Source organism: Ursus arctos, unplaced genomic scaffold (assembly GCF_023065955.2).
Source record: "Ursus arctos isolate Adak ecotype North America unplaced genomic scaffold, UrsArc2.0 scaffold_3, whole genome shotgun sequence".
Taxonomy (NCBI): domain Eukaryota; kingdom Metazoa; phylum Chordata; class Mammalia; order Carnivora; family Ursidae; genus Ursus; species Ursus arctos.
In genome coordinates this window covers 34,063,623-34,088,735 of record NW_026622985.1, presented here as the reverse complement: position 1 = coordinate 34,088,735, position 25,113 = coordinate 34,063,623, and the positions used below count along the sequence as shown (strand labels likewise).

General features: G+C 37.9%; 1 pseudogene; it reads left to right on the top strand.

Annotated features, from left to right (window-relative positions):
* Nucleotides 1-5,450: 5,450 nt before the first annotated feature.
* On the top strand, nt 5,451-24,162 carry LOC113266762 (sterile alpha motif domain-containing protein 9-like; annotated as a pseudogene).
* Nucleotides 24,163-25,113: the final 951 nt, after the last annotated feature.

Below are 25,113 nucleotides of genomic sequence, written 5' to 3'. Positions count from 1 at the left end.
ACTGACCTCTACCTCTGAAACTAATAATACATTATATGTTAATTATCTCAATTTAAATTTTAAAATTTTTTTTAAAAAAAGAAGGGAGTGCTCTGGTAAGGGAACATTTGGTGTAGGTTACATACATTTTTACATAAAAGGTTGCAAATCATTAGACAAAGGACATTTCAGAAAGTTGCAGTTCTTATCTTAAGTTTCTAGTATATTCAGAGTTGTATGACTTTAATCTTCTGGGAACGAAGGAAGTTTATTCCTTTTTCTTATCTTTTGTGTTCAAAATACTCCTTTTTGGTTATTTTCTTTAATGAAGCAGATGTTCAATGTGTGCTTGGGGCAGAGTTAAGAGCCCATGCTTTGAGGTTTTGCGGAGTCATTTTGACCTTGGTAAATGTAAAAGCCTAGCTTCCTTGTTAGCCCAGGTGCGGGACCCACAAGCATTAATAGTTGAACATGTCCTTTATCACTGGCTTCCATTTTCTGCAGGATTGTTTCAGGAAACAATTGTCCCAAGAAAATCATACGCAATAGCAGGATTGAGCCAACAGGGTGGGTGAAATAATGAGAAATCCCAATAGTCAATATATGCAAATCTAGATCATGCATCTCAACTGGAGCACTGTCACCTTCAAGGCAGTGAAAATTGGTTCTTGGGAGCAAAAAAAATGTTGTACCTTTTTTTATAGACTTTTTTTTTAGTGTAGTTGACACACAATGTTACATTTGTTTCAGGTGTACAACATATTGATTCAACAACTCTATAGCCTATGCTATACTCACAAGCAGAGCCACCATCTGTTACCATGCAATGAATGCTATTACAATACCACCCACTACATTCTCTATGCCTGCATTTTAGTCCCATGACTTATTCATTCCATAACTGAAGCCTGATCTCCTACTCCCCTTTGCCAATTTTGTGCATCCTCTCACCAACCTATCCCCCCACCCCCAGCAGCCATAAGTTTGTTCTCTATATTTATAGGTCTGACTCTGTTATTTGTTTATTAAAAAATGGGCAGAGGACATGAATAGACGTTTTTTCAAAAAAGACATACAGATGGACAACAGACCCATGAAAAGATACTCAACATCACTAATCAGCAGGGAAATGCAAATCAAAACCACAATGAAATATCACTTTACACCTGTGAGAATTGCCAGTATCAAAAATACAAGAAACAACAAGCGTTGACAAGGAACCCCCATGCACTGTTGGTGGGAATGTAAATTAGTACAGCCATTGTGGAAAACAGTATAAAGTTTCATCAAAAAATTAAAAACATAAGTACGATGTCATCCAATAATTCTGCTATTGAGTATTTACCCAAAGAAAATGAAAACACAAATTCAAAAAAGATATATGCCCCCCTATGTTTATGGCAGCGTTATTAATAATAGCCAAGAAGTGGAAGCAGCCCAAATGTCCATCAATAGACAAACGGATAATGAAGATGTGGCACACACACACACACACACACACACACACACACAATGGAAAATCACTGAGTTATAAAAAAGGAAAGACTTACTTCTTAGAGCAGTTTTAGGTCCACAGCAAAATTGAAAAGCAGGCACAGAGATTTCATATACCCTCTGCCTGCCCACCCCGCCCCCCCCCCACAACCTCCTCCACTATTAATATCCAGCACCAGAGCAATATGCTTGTTACAGCTGATGAACGTACACTGACACATCATCATCACACAATGTCCGTATTTTACATTAGGGTTCACTGTCAGTGTTGTATATTCTATGGGTTTTGGCAAATATATACCATATATATATGTATACGTGTGTGTGTGTGTGTGTGTGTGTGTGTGTGTGTATGTACAGACATATATCCACCATTATCGTATACAGAATAATTTTATTATCTTAAAATCCTCTGTGTTCCACCGATTCATCCTTCCCTTCTCCCCTAACTCCTGGGAACCACTGATCTTTTTGCTGTCTCCATAGTTCTGTCTTTTCCAGGATATCATATAATTGGAATCATATAGTAAGCAGCCTTTTCAGATTAGCTTCTTTCACTTAATAATATGTACTTACTATCCTTCCATGTCTTTTCATTGCTTGACATATCAATTCTTTTCTGTACTGAATAATGTTCCATGGTCTGGACGCACCACATTTTATTTATTAATTCATTCATATACTGAAGGACATCTGGGTTGCTTCCAGGTTTTGGCAGTTACAAATAAAGCTGCTACAAACATCAGTGTGCAAGTTTTTGTAAGTTTTCAACTCCTCTGGCTAAATACCAAGACGTGCAATTGCTGGGTTGTATGGTAAGAGTATGTTTAGTTTTGTAAGAAACCACCAAACTGCCTTCCCAAGTGTCTGTCCCATTTTGCATTCCCAACAGCAACAAATGAGATTTCCTATTGCCACACATACCTGTCATCATTTGGTGTTATCAGTGTTCTGGATTTTGGCCATTTTAATAGATGTGTAGTGGTATCTTGCTGTTTTAATTTGCTATTCTCTGATGACATATGATGTTGTCCTTTTCATTTATAAAGCACAGATATACAGTATATCTGCAGCATTAAAATTTCAAGGGGGTAGGGGAACAACTAGGTTGTTCCTTAAGGGAGCAATAATGGGATTTTTAAAAAATTGAGAAGAACTGGCCTGGTGGTCAGAGAGGCAGCATAAGGAAAGAGACACAGGACAGAAGAGGGGGTTCGCTCATACTGAGGGCCTAGGACCTGGCTTCACAGGGAGCCTGAGCAACTAAATAAGCTACTGGAATAAAACTCAGCATGGAGAGCAGAGCAGACATTAATTTTTATAATCTTGATTGTTTTAGGGTTCTTCAGAGAAACAGAACCCATAACCCATAGGATATATCAATATAGATATATGTTTTATATATATATATATATATATATATATATATATATATATACACACACACACACATACATAAACATTTAAACATATATATATAGAGAGAGAGAGAATCACATTATTTAACGTCTCTGTGCCTCAGTTTCTTCTGTTATAAAATGGAGATAATAGTAGCACCTACCTCAGAGGATTATTGCAGTGAATAAGTTAATATAAAACCCCTGGAACAGTGCCTGGTACACAGTAAGTGCAAGATAAACGTTTAAAAACCATATAAAACCATGTGAATCAACAGTGGAATGTGGAAACCAAAAGCTAATTGAGCATGCACAATAAATGCTAGCACTTGATGTTAATCTTTAAAACATTGACTAGTTTTGTCGCTAGTCAAAACTCACTCAGGCCATTCTCTACCTGGCCCTGAGACTGACCTTAAAAAGAGAAATCCCTGCAATGTGGCCATCTAACCCTGGTCAGCCCTACAGTACTAACCCAGAGGCCATTAGCATAAGAGTCCCCGAAAGCCATTCCTTTACACTTAGAAACAGAGATGGATGATTAGTCCACTCTGCAAGGCCAATGATAAACCAGCATATGCTGTTCCCTATCCGGAGCTCCGCAGGCTCCCAATGGCAAGGAAAATCATTATCCCAAAGGGATCCACTCAGAATACCTGGGAGTTTGCAGTCAAGACAATAGGGCTCTCTGCAGTCCTCAAAACTCTCAAACAAAGAACAGATTTTAAAACTTTGGATGTTGACCAAACAGACCAGACAGGGGCAGAGTAATTAATTACTTACTAAAAAAGCATTTCATAGAGAAAAGTCACTTCTGTAAACTCAGATCTAGGAAACCAAAACTGAAATCAGATCTGCAGGCTTCATTCCCCCCACCTGCCAGTTTTCAGCACACTCATTTCTGAGACACACCTTATAGTTTCTAAGCCAACTGACCTAGAAGCAGAGGATAAATAAACTTTCATAAAAACTAGAATGAAGAAAATATTTTCCTCTAACATTGTAGGGAGAAACACAGATGTTAGATGTTTTCTGCACTGACGTACATGGTTTCCCCCTTATTTATGAAGAAGAAATTTGCAAGACAGTCTAGATGAGTATAATATCTATTATTAATATTATTGTTACTATTACAGCATTTCATTGAGTAGGAAGGAGTCTACTTCTCAATTAGAAGATTGAAATATACCCCAAAACAAAAAAATAATATTTTAAGCCTAGAAATTCTAGACTATTCATTACTATGACAGGAGTCTGCTTTGCATTAGTTGAAAAATGAGTCATAACATTCCATAAAAGATGTCATTGAAAACTAGAGGCAATTTTATTGATGAAATCCCCCAAAGCATTAGCAACATCTTCAGAAAGAACATATGATGAATATTTAAAGATGCACTCCACATTGATCAAATGTATCTTCCACCATCTACTCTAAGGAGTAGGCAGCTGCCAGAATATAAAACTCCCCCATAGCTTCTCAGATGTTACGATCAGATGATATATAGAGAGGGACAGATAGACAGAGGCAGAGTTAGACAGAGACAGAGACAGACTACTACAGGAAGTCCTTGAAATTATGGCAGCTTTCTCTTCCTGGTAAAATCCTAGGTTTATGTCTAACTTCCCCCAAAGCAAGGAACAAGGTAATGCAAGGGGGTGAGAGGATTACATTTCTAGATAAAGGCCTGATCTTCAACTGTCTTTAGAAAAGCTAGCAAACCCTACAGTTAGCACTAGAGTTAAAAAAATGTATGTGGATTCAGTTGTGTAACAAACTGTGTTTCCTTTTTTTATACTGGTTGCTAAGCTCAGACCCAAAATTTCAGGCCACTTCTAGTAAAGTTTATAGAATTGCAAACAGTTATTTTAGGTACTCACTTTACTCCATGGCTTTCTTTCCCTTCCTACTTCCCCTGACCTCATTACCCAAGCGTTTTCATATATGTGCGATCCCATATCACTTCCTAAATTATATAAAAACTCTCTTTGGGACAAGGGAGGGTATAAAGGACCATGACTATGTGAAATACCTATGAACGGTGGCATAAATGGAGAAAAACCAGATGTTAGACAGCAGTCACTCTTGTACAGTATATTCACCCAGAGTGGCATCTTCAACAATTTTTTGAACAGTTAAGTTATTGAAAAGTACAGCTATCAAGACTCTGGCAAAGGCTGTAGAGGGAAGCAGTGTGAAAGTGAAAGCTGTTCGATCACAATGTAAAGATCCATAATCTGGTAGAGAAAATTGTTGAAAGCCATTCTTTTTTCATTTGCTCACATTCCCAACCAAACATGCAGGCCTAGCTCCCCATCGCCCAACCCTTATATGAGCACCTGGCTTTTTATTTTTACACGTGTATAATATGCAGCTCGTGCGTAAAGGCTGAGCTCATACAATTTCTCTGGAGAGAAAGTCACGGAGACCCCAAGAGACGTATACTGGTAGGATGGGGCAAGAGGTGGGGTGTACAGAATGCAGGAGCCTGATCAGGCAGCAGAGTGATCAGGCCCCAAGGTTTAGGTGTTACAGTGGTGAGGGTGCAACTGAAGTGAGCTGTATTTGATGGGGTGAAGTAGATGGCACTTAGCAGATGGACACATGAAAATGACTTAGCAGAGCAACTGGAGGAGGGCTGGGTAAAAAGACAACTATAAGACCGATATGAATCCACAGTGGCATGTGAAACCAAAGCTTTCTGAGGCCAAAATTTTATCTGCATATAATCTGAGGCTGCAATTATAAATCTCCAGCAAAACTTTTAGTCCTCAGATGCCCGAATTATATTAATCATTATCCTTGATTGCTAATACACCATCATTTTTTTCTATGCAAGTACCTCTTTTATTTTATTCATCTGTTTATTTTATCACACATTTTGGAGGCATCATTGCCTTTGAAATGAAGTATAATGTTTATGAAAGGAACAAATCTGAAGGGTGCAGCTCTACAAAATTTTTACATGTATTCATCAGTGTAACCACTGACCAGATTAAGACATAAATATTTTTATCCTGTCAGTTTTCCTGTGTCCCTTCCCAGAAAATATCTTCTTCCCAATAGGTAGCTACTATTCTGATTTCTGCAACAATAGACTAATTTTTGCCTGTTCTTGAACTTCATGTAAATGGAGTCCTACAATATGTTTTCTATTGTTACTGGCTTCTTTCACTCAACATCATACGTGTGAGATTCTTCCTTGTTGTTGCCTTTATCAGCACTCTAGTCTTTTTCTTTATAATTCCTGAGTCATAGGGTCGGTGTACATTTAACCTTATTAAAACTGCCAAATCATTTCCCAAATTGGCTGAAACAATTTATATTCCCACCAGCACTGTGTGAGAGTTCCACTGACTCCACATTGTCACCAACATTTGGTACTGTCAGTCTATAATTTCAGCCATTCTGCTGGGTATGTAGGATTACCTCATTGTAATTTTACTTTGCATTTCCATAATAGTTAAAGATTTTGGAGCACTTCTAGATTCCAATCCATCATATCCATGCATGTGATGTCAAAAACCCCACTGGTTTCTCTCTCACCCAGTAGGCCAAGTCTGGTCCTCAATGCAAGTCCAGAATCCACAAATGCTCTATAGCTTATCTAGGTAGGGGTCACCCCTCTCTGGAATTTTAGCTTATCCAGTCCGTGTCATCAAGTCCAGCTCCAACTCTGTGATAAAACATAAGTTTTATAATTTATCTGATTTTTTTCTAGCTGTTGCAGTGGGAGTGTGTGTGGTCTGCTGTGATCTATGATATCACACTGGGAAGTGGGACCTTTCCATTGCTTCTTGGGTCAGTTTTGGTAAGTTCTATTTTTCAAGGAATGTTTTCAGTTCAGCTCAGTCTTCAAATTTATTCATAAAGTTGTTTGCAATATCCTCTAATCCTTAGAATTTTTACAGCATGTGATATTGGTTAGTTGTGTCATCTTTTTTTATTTCTTGGTTACTCTTTCCACAGATGGGTGAATTTTATTATTCTTTTTTAAAATATATTTTTTTAAAGATTTTATTTGTTTGAGAGAGAGAGAGACAGAGATAGTGAGAGAGAGTACAAGTGGGGAGGAGAGGGAGAAGCAGGCTCCCCACTGATCATGGAGCCCGATGCAGGACTCAATCCCAGGACCCTGCCAACGGCAGATGCTTAACTGACTAAGTCACCCAGGAGCATCTCAATTTTATTACTCTTTAGCAAAAACGACTTTGGGGTTCTTTCGATTCTGTTGTAACTTTTCCCCCCATTTTATGGATTTCTGCTCTTACCTTTATTTTCTTCTTCCTCTACTTCCTTTGGGTTTATTCTGTTCTTCTCTGAATTTATTCAATTGACATTTAGTTCATTCAATTGAATGACTTTTCAGTTATTCCTCTAAATTTATAAAAGCATTTAGGCCATAAATTCCCTTCAAGTATTGGTGGCACTGTATTTTACAGGTTTTCAAATGCAGCATTTTAAATTAAAATTGTGTATATTTAGAGTGATCAACATGAGTTGATATATATATACATAGTGAAATGATTACGACAGTCAAGCTAATAACATATCATCTCTTCACAGTTACCATTTATTATGTGTGATGAATGTACTTGAAATCTACTCTCAGGGTATTTCCAGAGTTCAATGTGGTAATATCAGATACAGTTATCATGCTTGTACATTAGATCTCTGGCTTATTCATCTTACAGAACTGCAAATTTTTACCCTTTGACCTACCTCTGCCCATCCCTTCCCCCTCCAACCCCTGGTATCCACTGTTCTATGAAAACTCCTAGAAACTTACTTTGTTTTGTTTTGTTTTTAGATTCCACATAAAGGTGAGATCATACAGTATTTGTTTTTCTCTTTCTGGCTTATTTCACTTAGCATAATGTCTTCCAGGTTCATCCTTGTTGTCACAATGACTTCTTTCCTTCTTTCTTATGGATGAGTAGTACATAACACATCTTCTTTATCCATTCATCTATTGGTGGACAGTAAGGTTGCTTCCATATCTTGGCTATTGTGAATAATGCTGCAATGAATATGGGAGTATGGATGTCTCTTCAAGATCTTGATTTCATTTCCTTTGGATATATACCCAGATGTGGGATTGTTGGATCATATGGTAGTTCTATTTTTAATTTTTTGAGGAATATCCATACTGTTTTTCATTGTGTCTGTATCAATTTACATTCCCACCAACAATGCACAAGTGTTCCCTTTTCTCTACATCCTCACCAACACTTGCTGTCTCTTGTGTTTTTTCTTTTTTTTTATTCGGCATGGTGCTGAGGAAGGCCATGTGCTCAGGTCCATGGGAGCCAGTTTCGAGGTCTTATGGGCTCTGGCCCCACACTGAGGCAAGCAGAGTGCCTAAGTCCATGGGAGGTGGCCTGGCATTGGGGTGAGACAGGAGCCTGGGTCCGTGGAAGCCCTCCTGGAGGCTGGGTCTGCAGGGATTTTGCTATCAGGATTAATACTACAGTATAAAATTAATTTGGAAATATTCCCTCTTTTATTGTTTTCTAGAAGAGATTGTGTAGAATCAGCATTAATTATTTAAATATTCAGTAGAGAGGAGGAGGAGTTAAGATGGCGGAGGAGTAGGAGACACCGTTTTCAGCCGGTCCCCCGAGTCGAGCTATATAGGTACCAGACCAGCCTAAACAACCACGGAACCAGCCTGAGACGCAGGAAGACGCATCTAGATCTCTACAAATGAACATCTCCAGCGCTGAGTATTGAGGTACGAAGTGGGGAGCCAGGAAACCGTGCACAGATATCGGAACATAAACGGAAGGGGGAGGGAGCCGCCGCGTTCGGGCGCCGGGAAGTGGTAGCCACTTGCACGGGGGAGCGGGCGGGCTCGTGGTCGGCACCCGCAAAACAGCAGACTGAGACCGTGAGCCGGGTGCCCGCGCCACCAGGCATCTTGCGGAACACCGGAATCCCGGTGCGCTCACTGGATCCAGACTGGGACCGGGAGCTTCCGGAGCGCGCGGGGCGGCTGGCGGCTGGCGGCATTAGAAACACAAAGGACAGAGACGCGCCGGCCCTGGAAGTGAGGGCTGGGACGCCGGGTGTGGGGCGCACATCCCGGGACGCTGCAGGGTCGAGCAGCACCAACAGTAACAGAGTTAAAGTGGCCAGAACATCAGTAGAGAACGGGCCGCAATCCCTCTGTTCTGTGACAGAGGCTGAAATTCGGCCGCTGCTGCTCTGACTCTCAGAAGAGGCACAGCAAACCGCCAGGGAAAGCCGCCAGAGAACAAAAGCCTGGAAGTACCGGCTCAGGGAGTGCCCATCCCCATCCCCCCTCGCAGGGGACACGGAGACTCTACCCAAACAGGGTTGCCTGAGTATCGGCGCGGCAGGCCCCTCCCCCAGAAGGCAGGCTGAAAAATCAAGAAGCCCACAACCCGGGCGCCTGGGTGGCGCAGTCATTGAGCGCCTGTCTTCGGCTTAGGGCGTGATCCCGGCGTTCCGGAAAGGAGTCCCTCATTGGGCTCCTCCGCTGGGAGCCTGCTTCTTCCTCTCCCACTCCCCTGCTTCTGTTCCCTCTCTCACTGGTTGGCTGCCACATAAATAAATAAATAAAATCTTTAAAGAAGAAGCCCACATCCCTAAGATCCCTATAAAACAAGGGGCACGGCCTGGGACCCAGTCAATAATTTGGGCTCTGGAAACCCCGCAACCTCTCCTCATCAGAATGACGAGAAGGAGAAGGCCCCCCAGCAAAGAAAAGACAGTGAGTCTGTGGCCTCTGCCACAGAAATAATGGATATGGATGTAACCAAATTATCAGAAATGGAATTCAGAGTAACGATGGTCAAAATGATGAGTAGAATTGAAAAAACTATTAATAAAAAGGTTACTGAGAATATAGAATCCCTAAGGACAGAAATGAGAACGAATCTGACAGAAATTAAAAATTCTATGAGCCAAATGCAGGCAAAACTAGAGGCTCTGACGGCCAGGGTCGCAGAAGCAGAGGAACGGGTTAGTGAATTGGAGGATGGGTTAATAGAGGAAAAAATGAAAATAGAAGATGGTCTTAAAAAAATCCACGCCCACGAATGTAGGTTACAGGAGATTACTGACTCAATGAAACGATCCAATGTTAGAATCATTGGCATCCCCGAGGGGGTGGAGAAAAACAGAGGTCTAGAAGAGATATTTGAACAAATCGTAGCTGAAAACTTCCCTAATCTAGCGAGGGAAACAAACATTCGTGTCCAAGAGGCAGAGAGGACCCCTCCCAAGCTCAACCACGACAAACCTACACCACGTCACGTCATAGTGCAATTCGCAAATATTAGATGCAAGGATACAGTATTGAAAGCGGCCAGGGCAAAGAAATTTCTCACGTACCAAGGCAAAGGCATCAGAATTACGTCAGACCTGTCTACACAGACCTGGAATGAGAGAAAGGGTTGGGGGAGCATATTTAAAGCTCTTTCAGAGAAAAACATGCAGCCAAGGATCCTTTATCCAGCAAGGCTGTCATTCAGAATTGATGGAGAAATAAAGACATTTCAGAATCACCAGTCACTAACCAATTTTGTAACCACGAAACCAGCCCTACAGGAGATATTACGGGGGGTTCTATAAAAGTAAAAAGGCCCCAAGAGTGATACAGAACAGAAAGTCACAGCCAATACAAACAAAGACTTTACTGGCAACATGGCATTATTAAAATCATATCTCTCAGTAATCAGTCTTAATGTAAATGGTTTGAACCATCCCATAAAACGCCACAGGGTTGCAGATTGGATAAAAAAAAAAATGACCCATCCATTTGCTGTCTACAAGAGACTCATTTCGAACCCAAAGATACATTCAGACTGAGAGTAAGGAGATGGAGTACCATCTTTCACGCAAATGGACGTCAAAAGAAAGCTGGGGTAGCAATTCTCATATCAGATAAATTGGATTTTAAACTACAGACTATAGTTAGAGACGCAGAAGGGCACTATATTATTCTTAAGGGAAGTATTCAACAAGTGGATATGACAATTATAAATATATATGCCCCCAACAGGGGAGCAGCAAGATACACAAGCCAACTCTTAACCAGAATAAAGAGACATATAAATAAAAATACATTAATAGTAGGGGACCTCAACACTCCACTATCAGAAATAGACAGGACACCCTGGCAAAAACTAAGCAAAGAATCAAAGGCTTTGAATGCCATACTCGACGAGTTGGACCTCATAGATATATATAGAACACTACACCCCAGAACCAAAGAATACTCATTCTATTCTAATGCCCATGGAACATTCTCAAGAATAGACCATGTTCTGGGACACAAAACAGGTCTCAACCAATACCAAAAGATTGAAATTATCTCCTGCATATTCTCAGACCACAACGCTCTGAAATTGGAACTCAACCACAAGGAAAAGTTTGGAAGAAACTCAAACACTTGGAGACTAAGAACCATCCTGCTCAGGAATGACTCGATAAACCAGGAAATCAAAAATCAAATTAAACAATTTATGGAGACCAATGAGAATGAAAATACAACAGTCCAAAACCTATGGGATACTGCAAAGGCAGTCCTAAGGGGGAAATACATAGCCATCCAAGCCTCACTCAAAAGAATAGAAAAATCTAAAATGCAGTTTTTATATTCTCACCTCAAGAAGCTGGAACAGCAACAGAGGGACAGGCCTAATCCACGCACGAGGAAGCAGTTGACCAAAATTAGAGCTGAAATCAATCAAGCAGAAACCAGAAGTACAGTAGAGTAGATCAACAGGACTAGAAGCTGGTTCTTTGAGAGAATCAATAAAATTGACAGACCACTGGCAAGACTTATCCAAAAGAAAAGAGAAAGGACCCAGATTATTAAAATTATGAATGAAAAAGGAGAGGTCACGACGAGCACCATTGAAATTGGAAGGATTATTAGAAATTTTTATCAACAGCTATATGCCAATAAACTAAGCAATCTGGAAGAGATGGAATCCTTCCTGGAAACCTATAAACTACCAAGATTGAAACCGGAAAAAATTGATTCCTTAAACAGGCCAATTAATTATGAAGAAATTGAGTCAGTGATAAACAACCTTCCAAATAACAAAACTCCAGGCCCGGATGGTTTTCCTGGGGAATTCTACCAAACATTCAAAGAAGAAATAATACCTATTCTCCTAAAGCTATTTAAAAAAATAGAAACAGAAGGAAAGCTACCAAACTCATTCAATGAGGCCAATATTACCTTGATCCCCAAACCAGGCAAAGACCCCCTCAAAAAGGAGAATTACAGACCGATTTCCCTAATGAATATGGACGCCAAAATCCTCAACAAGATACTTGCTAATAGAATCCAACAGTACATTAAAAGGATTATCCATCACGATCAAGTGGGATTCATACCTGGGATGCAAGCGTGGTTCAATATTCGCAAATCAATCAGCGTGATACAGCATATCAACAAGAAAAGATTCAGGAACCATATGATCCTCTCAATCGATGCCGAAAAAGCATTTGACAAAATACAGCATCCTTTCCTGATTAAAACCCTTCAGAGTGTAGGAATAGAAGGTACATTTCTCAATCTCATAAAAGCCATTTATGAAAAGCCTACTGCAAATATTATCCTCAATGGGGAAAAGCTGGAAGCCTTTCCCTTAAGATCAGGAACTCGACAAGGATGCCCACTCTCGCCACTATTATTCAACATAGTACTAGAAGTCCTTGCAACAGCAATCAGACGACAAAAAGGGATCAAAGGTATTCAAATCGGCAAAGAAGAAGTCAAAATGTCTCTCTTTGCAGATGACATGATACTCTATATGGAAAACCCAAAAGAAGCCACTCCCAAACTATTAGAAGTTATAGAGCAATTCAGTAACGTGGCGGGATACAAAATCAATGCTCAGAAATCAGTTGCATTTCTATACACAAATAACGAGACCGAAGAAAGAGAAATTAGGGAATCCATCCCATTTACAATAGCACCAAAAACCATAGGTTACCTTGGAATTAACTTAACCAGAGACGTAAAGGACCTATATTCTAGAAACTATAAATCACTCTTGAAAGACATTGAGGAAGACATAAAAAGATGGAAAGATATTCCATGCTCATGGATCGGAAGAATTAACATAGTTAAAATGTCCATGCTACCCAGAGCAATCTACACTTTCAATGCTATCCCGATCAAAATACCAAGGACATTTTTCAAAGAACTGGAACAAACAGTCCTTAAATTTGTATGGAAACAGAAAAGGCCCCGAATCTCCAAGGAACTGTTGAAAAGGAAAAACAAAGCTGGGGGCATCACAATGCCGGATTTCGAGCTGTACTACAAAGCTGTGATCACAAAGACAGCATGGTACTGGCACAAAAACAGACACATAGACCAATGGAACAGAATAGAGAGCCCAGAAATGGACCCTCGGCTCTTTGGGCAACTAATATTTGATAAAGCAGGAAAAACATCCGGTGGGAAAAAGACAGTCTCTTCAATAAATAGTGCTGGGAAAATTGGACAGCTACATGCAAGAGAATGAAACTTGACCACTCTCTCACACCATACACAAAAATAAACTCCAAATGGATGAAAGACCTCGATGTGAGACAGGAATCCATCAAAATTCTAGAGGAGAACATAGGCAACAACCGCTACGAGATCGGCCAAAGCAACCTTTTTCATGACACATCCCCAAAGGCAAGAGAAACAAAAGATAAAATGAATTTATGGGACTTCATCAAGATTAAAAGTTTCTGCACATCCAAGGAAACAGTCAGAAAAACTAAGAGGCAGCCCACGGAATGGGAGAATATATTTGCAAATGACACTACAGATAAAGGACTGGTATCCAAGATCTACAAAGAACTTCTCAAACTCAATACACGAGAAACAAATAAATCAAAAAATGGGCAGAAGATATGAACAGACACTTTTCCAATGAAGACATACAAACGGCTAACAGACACATGAAAAAATGTTCAAAATCATTAGCCATCAGGGAAATTCAAATCAAAACCACACTGAGATACCACCTTACGCCAGTTAGAATGGCAAAAATAGACAAGGCAAGAAACAACAATTGTTGGAGAGGATGTGGAGAAAGGAGATCCCTCCTACATTGTTGGTGGGAATGCAAGTTGGTACAGCCACTCTGGAAAACAGTGTGGAGGTCCCTTAAAAAGTTAAAAATTGAGCTACCCTATGATCCAGCCATTGCACTACTGGGTATTTACCCCAAAGATACAGACGTAGTGAAGAGAAGGGCCATATGCACCCCAATGTTCATAGCAGCAATGTCCACAATAGCTAAATCGTGGAAGGAGCCGAGATGCCCTTCAACAGATGACTGGATTAAGAAGTTGTGGTCCATGTATACAATGGAATATTACTCAGCTATCAGAAAGAACGAGTTCTCAACATTTGCTACAACATGGACGGCACTGGAGGAGATAATGCTAAGTGAAATAAGTCAAGCAGAGAAAGACAACTATCATATGATTTCTCTCATCTATGGAACATAAGAACTAGGATGATCGGTAGGGGAAGAAAGGGATAAAGAAAGGGGGGGTAATCAGAAGGGGGAATGAAGCATGAGAGACTATGGACTATGAGAAACAAACTGAGGACTTCAGAGGGGAGGGGGTGGGGGAATGGGATAGGCTGGTGATGGGTAGTAAGGAGGGCACGTATTGCATGGTGCACTGGGTGTTATACACAACTAATGAATCATCGAGCCTTACATCGGAAACCGGGAATGTACTGTATGGTGACTAACATAATATAATAAAAAATCATTAAAAAAATAAATAAATAAATAAATAAATAAATAAATAAATATTCAGTAGAATTCTCCAGTGAATCTATCTGAGCCTGGAGAGTTTTCTTTGGGGGAAGTTTTGTTTTTTTTTTTTAATTTAAAAAAGTTTTCTATGAAGTTATGGGACTATTCAAAGGATCTATTTCAGATTGAGTGAGTTGAGGGAGTTAAGTTGTAGAAGCTTGTGGTTTTTGAGGAACTGGTCTATTTTAATTGAGTTGCCAAATTTATGTGTTTGAAGCTGTTCATAGTACTCCCTTATTGTCCTTTTGATACCTACCTGGTTTTAAATGATACCCACTGTTTCATTTCTGCTGTTGGCAAATTGTGTCTGCCCTTTTTCTTTCTTTGTCATTCTTAGTAGAGGTTTGTCAATTTTACTGATCTTTTCAAGAAAGCAAATCTTTGTTTCATTGATTTTCTCCATTATTTTTCTATTTTCAATTTAATTGGTTTTTGCTCTTATCTTTATTATTTCCTTCCTTCTGCTTGCTTTGGGTTTATTTTGCTCTTCTTTTTCAAGCTTTTCTAGGTTTTTGAGGTTAGAACTTAGATGGTTGTTTTGCAAGTTTCCTTCTTTTCTAATTTATCTAATTTCTATCTATCTAATTTCTTCTATCTGGTTTATCACTGTAAATTTTCCTTTCAAAACTGCTTTAACTGTGCCTCACAATTTTTGACATGTTGTATTTTCATTTTCATTCATTGCAATGTACTGTTTAATTTCACTCGAGACTTTTCTTTGATCCATGAATTATTTAGGAATGTGTAGTGTTAGTGTTTAGCAATTTTCCTCTTATCTTTCTGGTTCCCATTTCTAATAAGATTCCATCATGATTGACAAACATATTCTGTATGATTAGAGTTATTTTATTTTATTATTTTTTATTTTTTAATTTATTTGACGGAGAGAGAGACAGCCAGCGAGAGAGGTAACACAAGCAGGGGAAGTGGGGAGAGGAAGAAGCAGGCTCCCAGCAAATCAGGGAGCCTGATGCGGGGCTCGATGCCAGGACCCTGGGATCATGACCTGAGCTGAAGGTAGACACTTAACGACTGAGCCACCCAAGCGCCCCCTTGATTTCAGTTATTTTAAATTGTTGAAATTTGTTCTATCATTTAGGATGTGGTCTATCTTGGGCACTTGAAAAAAATGATTTTCTGCTGTTGTTGCATGAACTATTCTATAATTGTTGTTTGGAAACTGTTGGTTGATGATATTAAATTCTTCTATAGCCTCACTTATATTCTGTCTAGTTGTTTTATCAATTGTTAGGAGAAAGGTGCTGAAATATCCAACTGTAATTGTGGATTTGTCTAAAATAACAAGTTCTATCATTGTTTCCTTCAAACATTTTGCAGCTTCCTTCTTTGGCATACACACTTCTAGGACTGCTATGTCATCTTGTTGGATTGACTTATCATTAAGTAATATTCTTCTGTCTCTGGTCATTTTCTTTGCTCTATAGTTTACTTTATCTGACATTAATATTGCCACTCCTGTGCTTGTTACATATCTTTATCCATATCGTTATATTTCAAATGACTATCCTACAAAAAAAGATATAGTTGGATCATGTTTTTAATCCCCTCTACTAATTCCATCTTTTAATTTCTGTATGTAGGCAATTTATATGTAATATAATTGTTGGTATGTTGGGACTTATGTCTACTATTTTATTTTTTTTCTTTCTGTTTGTTCTTTCTGGTTTTCATTTCTCTGTCTTATTTTCCTGACCTCATGTGGTAGCTTGAAATTTTTTTTACATTTCTACTTTTATCTACAGTGTTTTTGAGTGTATGATTTCATAGAGCCTTTTCCAGTGGTTGCTGTAGATGCTACATTATATATGCATAACTTACAACAGTCTAATGGTATTCTCTTACCAGCCTGAATGAAGTGTAAAAATCTTACTTCCCTTTTTACCCCCTTACCCTATCCACTTATAATTATCCACATATATAATTATCTTAAATATTTCCACAACATACATTTAGAACCATGTCAGACAGTGCTTCAACAAACATAATTTAGAAAATGGAAGAGGAGAAAGTTTATTGTAATTACCAACATTTTTGCTTAGTGTGTTCTTTTTTCCTTCTTCATGTTTCAAGTTTCCTTTTCTTTCTTTCTTTCATTTTAAGATTTATTTATTTTAGAGAGAGAGGGTTGGGGAAGGGCAGAGGGAGAAGGAGAGAAATCCTCAAGCAGACTTTCCACTGAGTGTGGAGCCCAACGTGAGCCTTGGCATGGGGTTCAATTTCAGGGCCCTGAGATCATGACCTGAACTGAAATCAAGAGTCTGGCGCTTAACCAACTGAGCCACCCAGGTGCCCCTCAAGGTTCCTTCTCTTATCATTTCCCTTCCATTTAGAGAGCTTCTTTTAACCATTCCTTTAACGCAGGTTGTGTAGGTTACACCATTTTACATTCCCACCAACAGTGCATAAGGGTTCCTTCCAGTTTCTCTATATCCTAACCGATACTCATTATTTATTGTTTTTTAATAAGAGTCATCATAATGGATGTAAAATGATATATCGTTGTGGTTTAAGTTTGCATTTCTCTAATGATTAGTGACGTTGGTCATTTTCATATGCTTGTTGGGCATTTGTATATCATCTTTGGAGAAATGTTTATTCAAGTCTTTGACTATTTTTAATTAGGTTATTTGTGTTATTGAGTTGTAGGAAATATATATATATATATATATATATATATATATATATATATATTCTGGATGTTAACCCTTTATCGGATATATAATTTGCAAATATTTTCCCCCATTCTATAGCTTGCCTTTTCATTCTGTTGTGTCTTCTTTTTTTATTATGTTATGCTAGTCACTAACATCATTAGTTTTTGACGTAGTGTTCAATGATTCATTATCTGCGTAAACACCCAGTGCTCATTACAACACGCGCCTTCCTTAATACCCACCACTGGGCTACATCCCCACCCCCGAAACCCTCAGATTGTTTCCTGGAGTCCATAGTCTCTCATGGTTCGTCTCCCTCTCTGATTTCCCCCCCTTCAGTTTTCCCTTCCTTCCCCTGATGTCCTCCATGCTATTCCTTACGTTCCACATATGAGTAAAACCATATGATAATTGTCTTTCTCTGCTTGACTTATTTCATTTAGCATAATCCCCTCCATCCATGAAAATGCAAATGGTGGGTATTCATCCTTTCTGATGGCTGAGTAATATTCCATTGTATATATGAACCACATCTTTATCCATTCACCTGTTGTGTTTTTACTATAGGCTTTGTTTGGTGTAGTCCTACAAAAGGGATTTACTTTAAAAGTATACCTAAAGCAATTTGCCTCCCTCCATTCTCTTTTTTCTCTTCCCAACCTATTTTAAATGTGAGTCTCCTGATCTCTATAGCCCAAATTACTGAAAGAAATTTCACCTAACTCACTTTTTTTAGAAGGCATTACATCTTCTAGGTTTCTGGTTGTCTTAGTATTGTAGGGAATCAAATTTCCACCAGTTTTGCATATCTTGGCTTCTTTGGCATTAATGTAGCTGTAAGGTATGTTTTTTATTCCCTTTCTATGCATACAGGATTTACTAATCAAAAGAATAATGCCTTTTAACTTTGGACCATTGCTGTGTCACCTTTATGTCTGGAAAGGAAGGTAAATCCTGATCTGAATTTGTATCTACCACTAGGAGGCAATATTCCTATATATTATTTCATGGAAGTGAGCTTCTATAATCTATTTGCCATAATTCTCCAGACTTATGCCCTCTGTTAGTTTGATTTCTCTCATGACTGATTCATTGGAATGGCTCATATTTTTTTAGCCATTTTTGGATCGTACTTAAAGCTAACTATTACTATTTGGATTTTGTTTATTCTAATCATTGCTATGTTTCTATAACCCTGAATGCCACTAATTTTCCAAAGAGTAGACTGCCAATTTACAAACCAAATATTGCCCAGGAATCAGTCATTATCAGTTATCATGTGAAAAAATTACTCTGATATAGTAGTAGCCTCCAAGACCACTACCCAAGAAGCTATCTCAGAAGTCATGGGACAGAATGGCTCACAGACCAAATTAAGATGCTGGAGACATATGCTTTTTTAAATCAATTAAAAATACACAGCAAAAAGTAGAGGGGAAGCGATGGGTAACATGCTTTGGATAAGGCACAAGAAGGGTAGAAGAATTTTATTACCTGAGTTATGCAAGTTCATATATCCTCTCTCCCCTCTCTGTTGTATCAGCATTCTCCACTGATTGTGTAATTTTGAGAACCAGAGTTGAGGTCTGTCCAAGGAGTTTCCACAGGTGGAAGTCAATGCATACATTTGTTCTAATCAGAGAGGTGCAGAGAGGCACATATGCCTGACCACAGATATAATGCATCAATTAGCCTGATAAGCTACTGTGGATCTTATTTATGTTCCTCGAGTAGAGGATAGAAGGGATCAGAATGGTTGTCACCAATGGGTAACCCAATTAAGACCTCAAAAATATAAAATGCTTCAAGTGTGTCTTATGAAAATTTGATATCTATATGGCACTTCCATCCCTTCCTAACTATGTTTAACACTCATATGCTCTATTTACTTTATCTACATCTACCATAATATTCACGAACTATTTGCTTCTATACTTAGTTTCCATATTCTCCTTACTTCATACAACCTTCTCTATTCAGTTTCATATGTCCTCCTTTGTTTCTCTTATTTTCCATAACTGAATTGAGTATTTTCAAATAATACAGCTAGCGCACATTATAGCAAACAACCATTAATGAGGATAAAATGTCTCTCTCTGTGTATCGACTGGAAGCATCACCAAGATACAGTTAGTGAATAAAACAAGAAAGGGAATTGTGTCTAGCATATTGTCCTTTGTGTGAAAAAAAAAGTGCTTATGTATTTGTTTGAAAGTATTTTTCTGATAGGATACAGAAGAAACCGGTAATGGTAATTTCCTCTCAGGAGGATAAGTTGATGGCATGTATATCTTTTTAAACATTCTAAATTTTATAAGAAAACTGTATAATTATATATATATTAATTTATATAACCTATTAAAGTTAGTTAATTATTTGACATTTTACTTATAAAAATACTAAATCATTTTTCTTTTTTATATACAAGTATTAGAATAGCAGCACCATTGAACCTGACAGGAAATACGATGAGTGGACAAAAAAAGATGTAAATCGATGGTTGGAAAATCATAGAATTCATCAAAAGTATAGGGAAACCTTGACTGCAAAAGATGTGCATGGAGAAATCTTGAAGTGGTTAACTAAAAATCACCTTGTTGATATGGACATAACACATGGATGAGCTAACCAAGTAGAACAGCTATTGAAAGAATTGCAGAAAACTTCCTCTGAAGATCCTATTCAGATATGCAAGATGAAAAAGATAGTAAAACTGTTCCTAAAATACAACCTTTGATGCAAGAGGAAAATGGAGCACCTTCAAAGCAAAAGCAATAAAGAGAAATCAGCTATGGTTAATGCCTCTACAATGAGTACAGTTACTAAAGATTCTCAGCCACTAAAAACTAAGTTTGTGGAAGATGAAATAGATGACACGAAGGAAAAGCAGCCATCCAGAGAACTGACATGTGTATCAATATCTTTTTGATGAATTTGTGACCCATATCCCTACAAATTGAATTTTAGTCTACAGCCTGAAACAGGACCACTACTCAATTTCATTAATCCAATACATGAATTCAAAGCCTTCACAAATAAACAGCCACAGAAAAAATGTTAAGGCGAAGTTTAGTGATGAAGTTTTTCAATTTGCTTCAGCTTGTGTGAAAATTCACCTACCAATGGCATCATTCATTTTGGAGTCAAAGGCAAACTCCATGGAAAAACCATTGACATGAAAGTCACCAGTTGCACCAAGGAAGCTCTCATTGACCATTCAAACTGATGATCCACCCGTATTTTGAAGACCATCAGGTCCAAAAAGCAAAGAGAGCCAAGATTTGTAGACATTTTACTGCCAAACAGTAAGTATTCTGACAGATTTGTTATTGAAGTTAATATCATTCCAAAATACTCTGGATGTGAACATGATTATTTCCAGACTAAAATGCAAAATCACAATAACAACATGGAAACAAAATCCAAAATACTTAGTCTTCATGCAAGAGGGGGGCAGGTCTAAGGACATCATGAAAAATAATGCCGATTCAGAGCATTTAAATTAGATATAAAAGCACTGGCAGATCTGGAAAAGCAGCAGAAGGAAAATGCAAAATAAAAACGAGTAAAAAGGAGAGTAGGGGACCAACACTTGTTAAATTGTTGAAAGGAAATCAGGATTTGTTTGATAATTCATACCATAACTGGTACACATTCTTGTAACAAATAAATGCCGTCTGAATCAAATAAAACACCTAGATCTCCTAAGGGAAATTAAATTGTTCTGTTGGAGTTTAATCCCACATCTGTGAGCAAGGGGGCAGTCAAAGCTTGCAAAGAAAGCCAAGTAGCAAACCTTCACTTTCCAAGTCTATATGTGGAAGGGAAAGCTATACAAAATGCAAGGATTTCTAGTCTGAATGTTTCTTAACAGTGCAGCTGGATTTTCAGCAGTGGCAGGTTAGACCTTAACAGTGAAAAATATAAATCCTTAGATCCAAGATCCTGGCAAAGAGAAAAACTATTACTCTCTATTACTCTATTACTCTCCTCCATGGATGACCCAAGAGATCTCTCCTTGAGACCTTATGTGTTTCTACCAAGATCTCAAAGGAATGTAAAATATATTGTGTATTTGTGTACACTTACACATATGTCAGGGATGAAAAGTTCAACTTGAAGCAAAATTAACAAACCAGCAAAATGAATTATCAAGCTAATGCATTTCTGACTTAAATCTTGAAGAGATAAATGGCACTATTCTTAAACTAAAATCTGTCATTCAGTCTTTAAAGAGATTTTTGCCATCCATTGGCTCATCTAACTATTCTTCTGAAAAAGGAAGAAGTTGTCATGACCACTCTGGAAAGTCTCTGTAAAAATGAATATGAAAGTACAGTCTTAGAGAAGGACAAAAATAAAGTATTTGAATTCTGGCATCAAAAGAAAAAGACTTCTATCGAGGTGGTAAAGTGTCATGGTGGAACTTCAATTTTTCTTCTATCAGAAAGGATAAATAAGAAAAACTTGAAGCAATGATTCAAAACTGGGCAGATTCTCCTAAACCAACACGTGCCAAAATTATTCATCCATATCATCATCCAGGCTGTGGTGGAACTACCTTGGCTGTGCACATTCTTTGGGAAGAATGCAAAGAGAGGGAACACAAGCAGGGGAAGTGGGAGAGGAAGAAGCAGGCTCCCAGCGGAGGAGCCCAATGTGGGGCTCGATCTCAGAATGCCAGGATCACGCCCTGAGCCGAAGGCAGATGCTTAACAACTGAGCCACCCAGGCGCCCCAAGACAGGATTTTTCTGAAATTGGAGAACAGTGACTAATTTAATCACCTTCGGGGCAACCAACCATTAGGAAAACTTACTTGGATGGCTCCTTGTTGATGATTTAAAGAACAAAATAGGGGCACCTGGGTGGCTCAGATGGCTAAGCATCTGCCTTCTGCTTGGGTCGTGATCTCCAGGTCCTGGGATTGAGCCCCGCGTTGGGCTCCTGGCTCAGCAGAGAGTTTGCTTCTCCCTCTCCTTTTGTACCCCCCCCACTTGTGTGTGCACGCTCTCTCTCTCCCTCCCTCAAATAAATAAAATCTTAAAAAAAAAATAAAAAGAACAAAATAATGGCTGTCTTCTCAAGGCCTCTATTAAGTACATTCAATATGAGAAACCTCCAGTGATCCTCCTAATTTGCATGACATCATAGACTCCTGAAAAAAGTACCAAGATTTCAGATGATAACATCCTAATACAACAACTATCTCCCAAAGAAAAGAGCTTAAATAGAAAAAATATTGATGGACAACATAAAACATTTAAAGATTTTTATTTCTTCATGATTATGAGAAACAATTTTTAATAAAAAGTACCTAGAAAATGTGGCCAGAAAAAAAAAATAAAAAGAAATTTAAAAAAGAAAATGTGGCCAGGAACATCCTGAAAAGACAAAATACTTCCACCAAGGAAACAAAACTCTTTTCTTTACTGGCTTTTCTTAATTCATATATGCCTGATACCACTATCTCACTATCATAGTGTGAAAAACTCTTAGGAATCACAAACGAGAAGCCTTTCTGCAGAACAGAAAACCTTGAAGACAAGATAGGCACTAACTGTACAATTCGGATAAAAATTGGAATGTGGGAAGTACTGTGTAATATGTATTATTCACCCTTTGAATGTCATTTGCTCACTGGAAGAACTGAAGATAAGCTATCATTTGGATTAAAGTCATATTATGCTGGATATGCAAACAGAAAATGTGCTCTACGATACGGGTATAGGAAAAAGTAAATTTTTCCAAGATATGCAAACACTGCTGCTCCCCAGAGAGCATAATGAACATGAAGGTAAAACTGGAACTTGATTTTCCCCCATTTATTAAAGCACTACATAGAAATGAGGGAAATGTGTCAGTTAAAGAAGTATTGCTTGAAGGTCTTCATTGGTTCAGTCAAAATACATTCATTTGCCAAGCCTTTGCAAGATACTTCCACATTAAAGAGAAGGACTTTGCAATACTCTAAATTAGGCAAATCAAGCAAAAAAAAAAAAAAAAAATAGAACCTGAGAATTCTTATACCTCAGATACACTGGGTCAAGTCTACAAAAGTAAAATAAGATGGGGAATAGAGGATAATGGAAGAAACAAGAACATTTCACTTGATGATTTAACTGATCTTCTGGATGTAGCTGTATATGCCTCCAGTGCATTCAAAGAATCTCAACAGCAAAGTGAAGATAGAGAGTATGGAGTGAAGGAAAGGTTTTCAGAAGTCAAAAATACGGTACAAAACTTACGATATAGTTGGATATCAAGGGGAAATAGAAGTTGGGCTCTACATAATCCAGATTCTTCAGCTCATTCCTTTTTTTTTTTTTTTTGGCAATAAAAATGAAATGTCTAAAAGAAATATGATCAATTTCATTATCAGTAGTGATATTCCTGGAGATCCAAAGAATGAATTTAAATTAGACCTTAAGAACTTTGTTCCTTATCTAATTAACTTACAATTTTCTTTGAAAGAATCCTTTGATTTTTTTGATGGTTATTTTGTCCTTCTAAAATTCAGGAACGACATTAAACAAAATGAACAGGCCAAAACTCAGAGAAAGATGACTGTATATTTTAAGAAATTTGCAGATATATTTGGTCCCTTAGGGAAAGCACAAAACAAAGATCTCAAATTGAGGCTTAGTTTGCCACTTCAAGTAGAACTATATCAGAGAAGTCTACAAGTTTTAAAAGCAGACAAGTTTTCTGGGCTGGTGGGATAGATGTCTTATTGAAAGTGAAGAAGATGCTATAGGCTCCATGGAATATACAGTAAACAAATATACTTTTCTCATTGAATAATCTGGGGCAAAACTATGAATGTACACTCTTGTCCATTTCTGATCCTTCTTTCTGATAGGGCTAGAAAATAGGTAATAGCTAAAATGCCTGAGGTAATTTTAATCTTCTCTAGCAAAGATGCCACAACTGTCAAGGAAATTGCAATTAGGGCTAGTATTTGGTTGAGTTTGTGGTAATTTATTGTCTAAAGATGAAGTCTTAATCAACTTCAAGTAATAAGCTTAATAGAGACTCACATTCTCTGACTATAATGCAAGAGAGTTTGAGGTGGATAATAAAAATAACTAAATAGAACCACCACTATATATTTGGAAGTTAAAAAAAAGCTCATGAGGTAAAGAGAAAATCAAAAAGGAAATTTTAAAGTGCTTACAGCTGAATAAAAATTTAAACATTACATTTAAAAATTTGTGAAATGTAGCAAAAGTATTGCACAGTAGGAAATGCATGGCCTTAATTACTTATTCCAAATAATAAGAAAAGAATGAAAAGTAATCAGTTAGGTATAAAGTTTAGAAATTATAAAATATAGAATAAATGCAAAGAAAATAAAAGATAGATTATAAAAAAGATAAAAGCAGAAATTAATGTTACAGAAAAGAAGAAAACAGAAGAGCTCAATAAGGCAAAAACTGGTTCTTTGAAAAAACTAATAAAATAGGAAAAATTCTGATATGATTGATCAAAGATTATTAAAGTTACAATGAATGAAGAAGATACAGAATTACAGTTAAAGTGAAAAAGATAGATTTCATCTTCTAGGAAGATGGAATAAACTATACTTTTTCTTATTCCTCCACTAAGTATGAAAGGTGGCTCTGAAAGGTAGAGGAAGAAAGGTAAACTAACTAGACACCTAGAGATCAAAGAAGTAACACAATGCCAGGGTGTTATCAGCACCTATTGGGAAACCAGAACTTTCACCTTATTCAGTAGTAATGCCCCCAATCA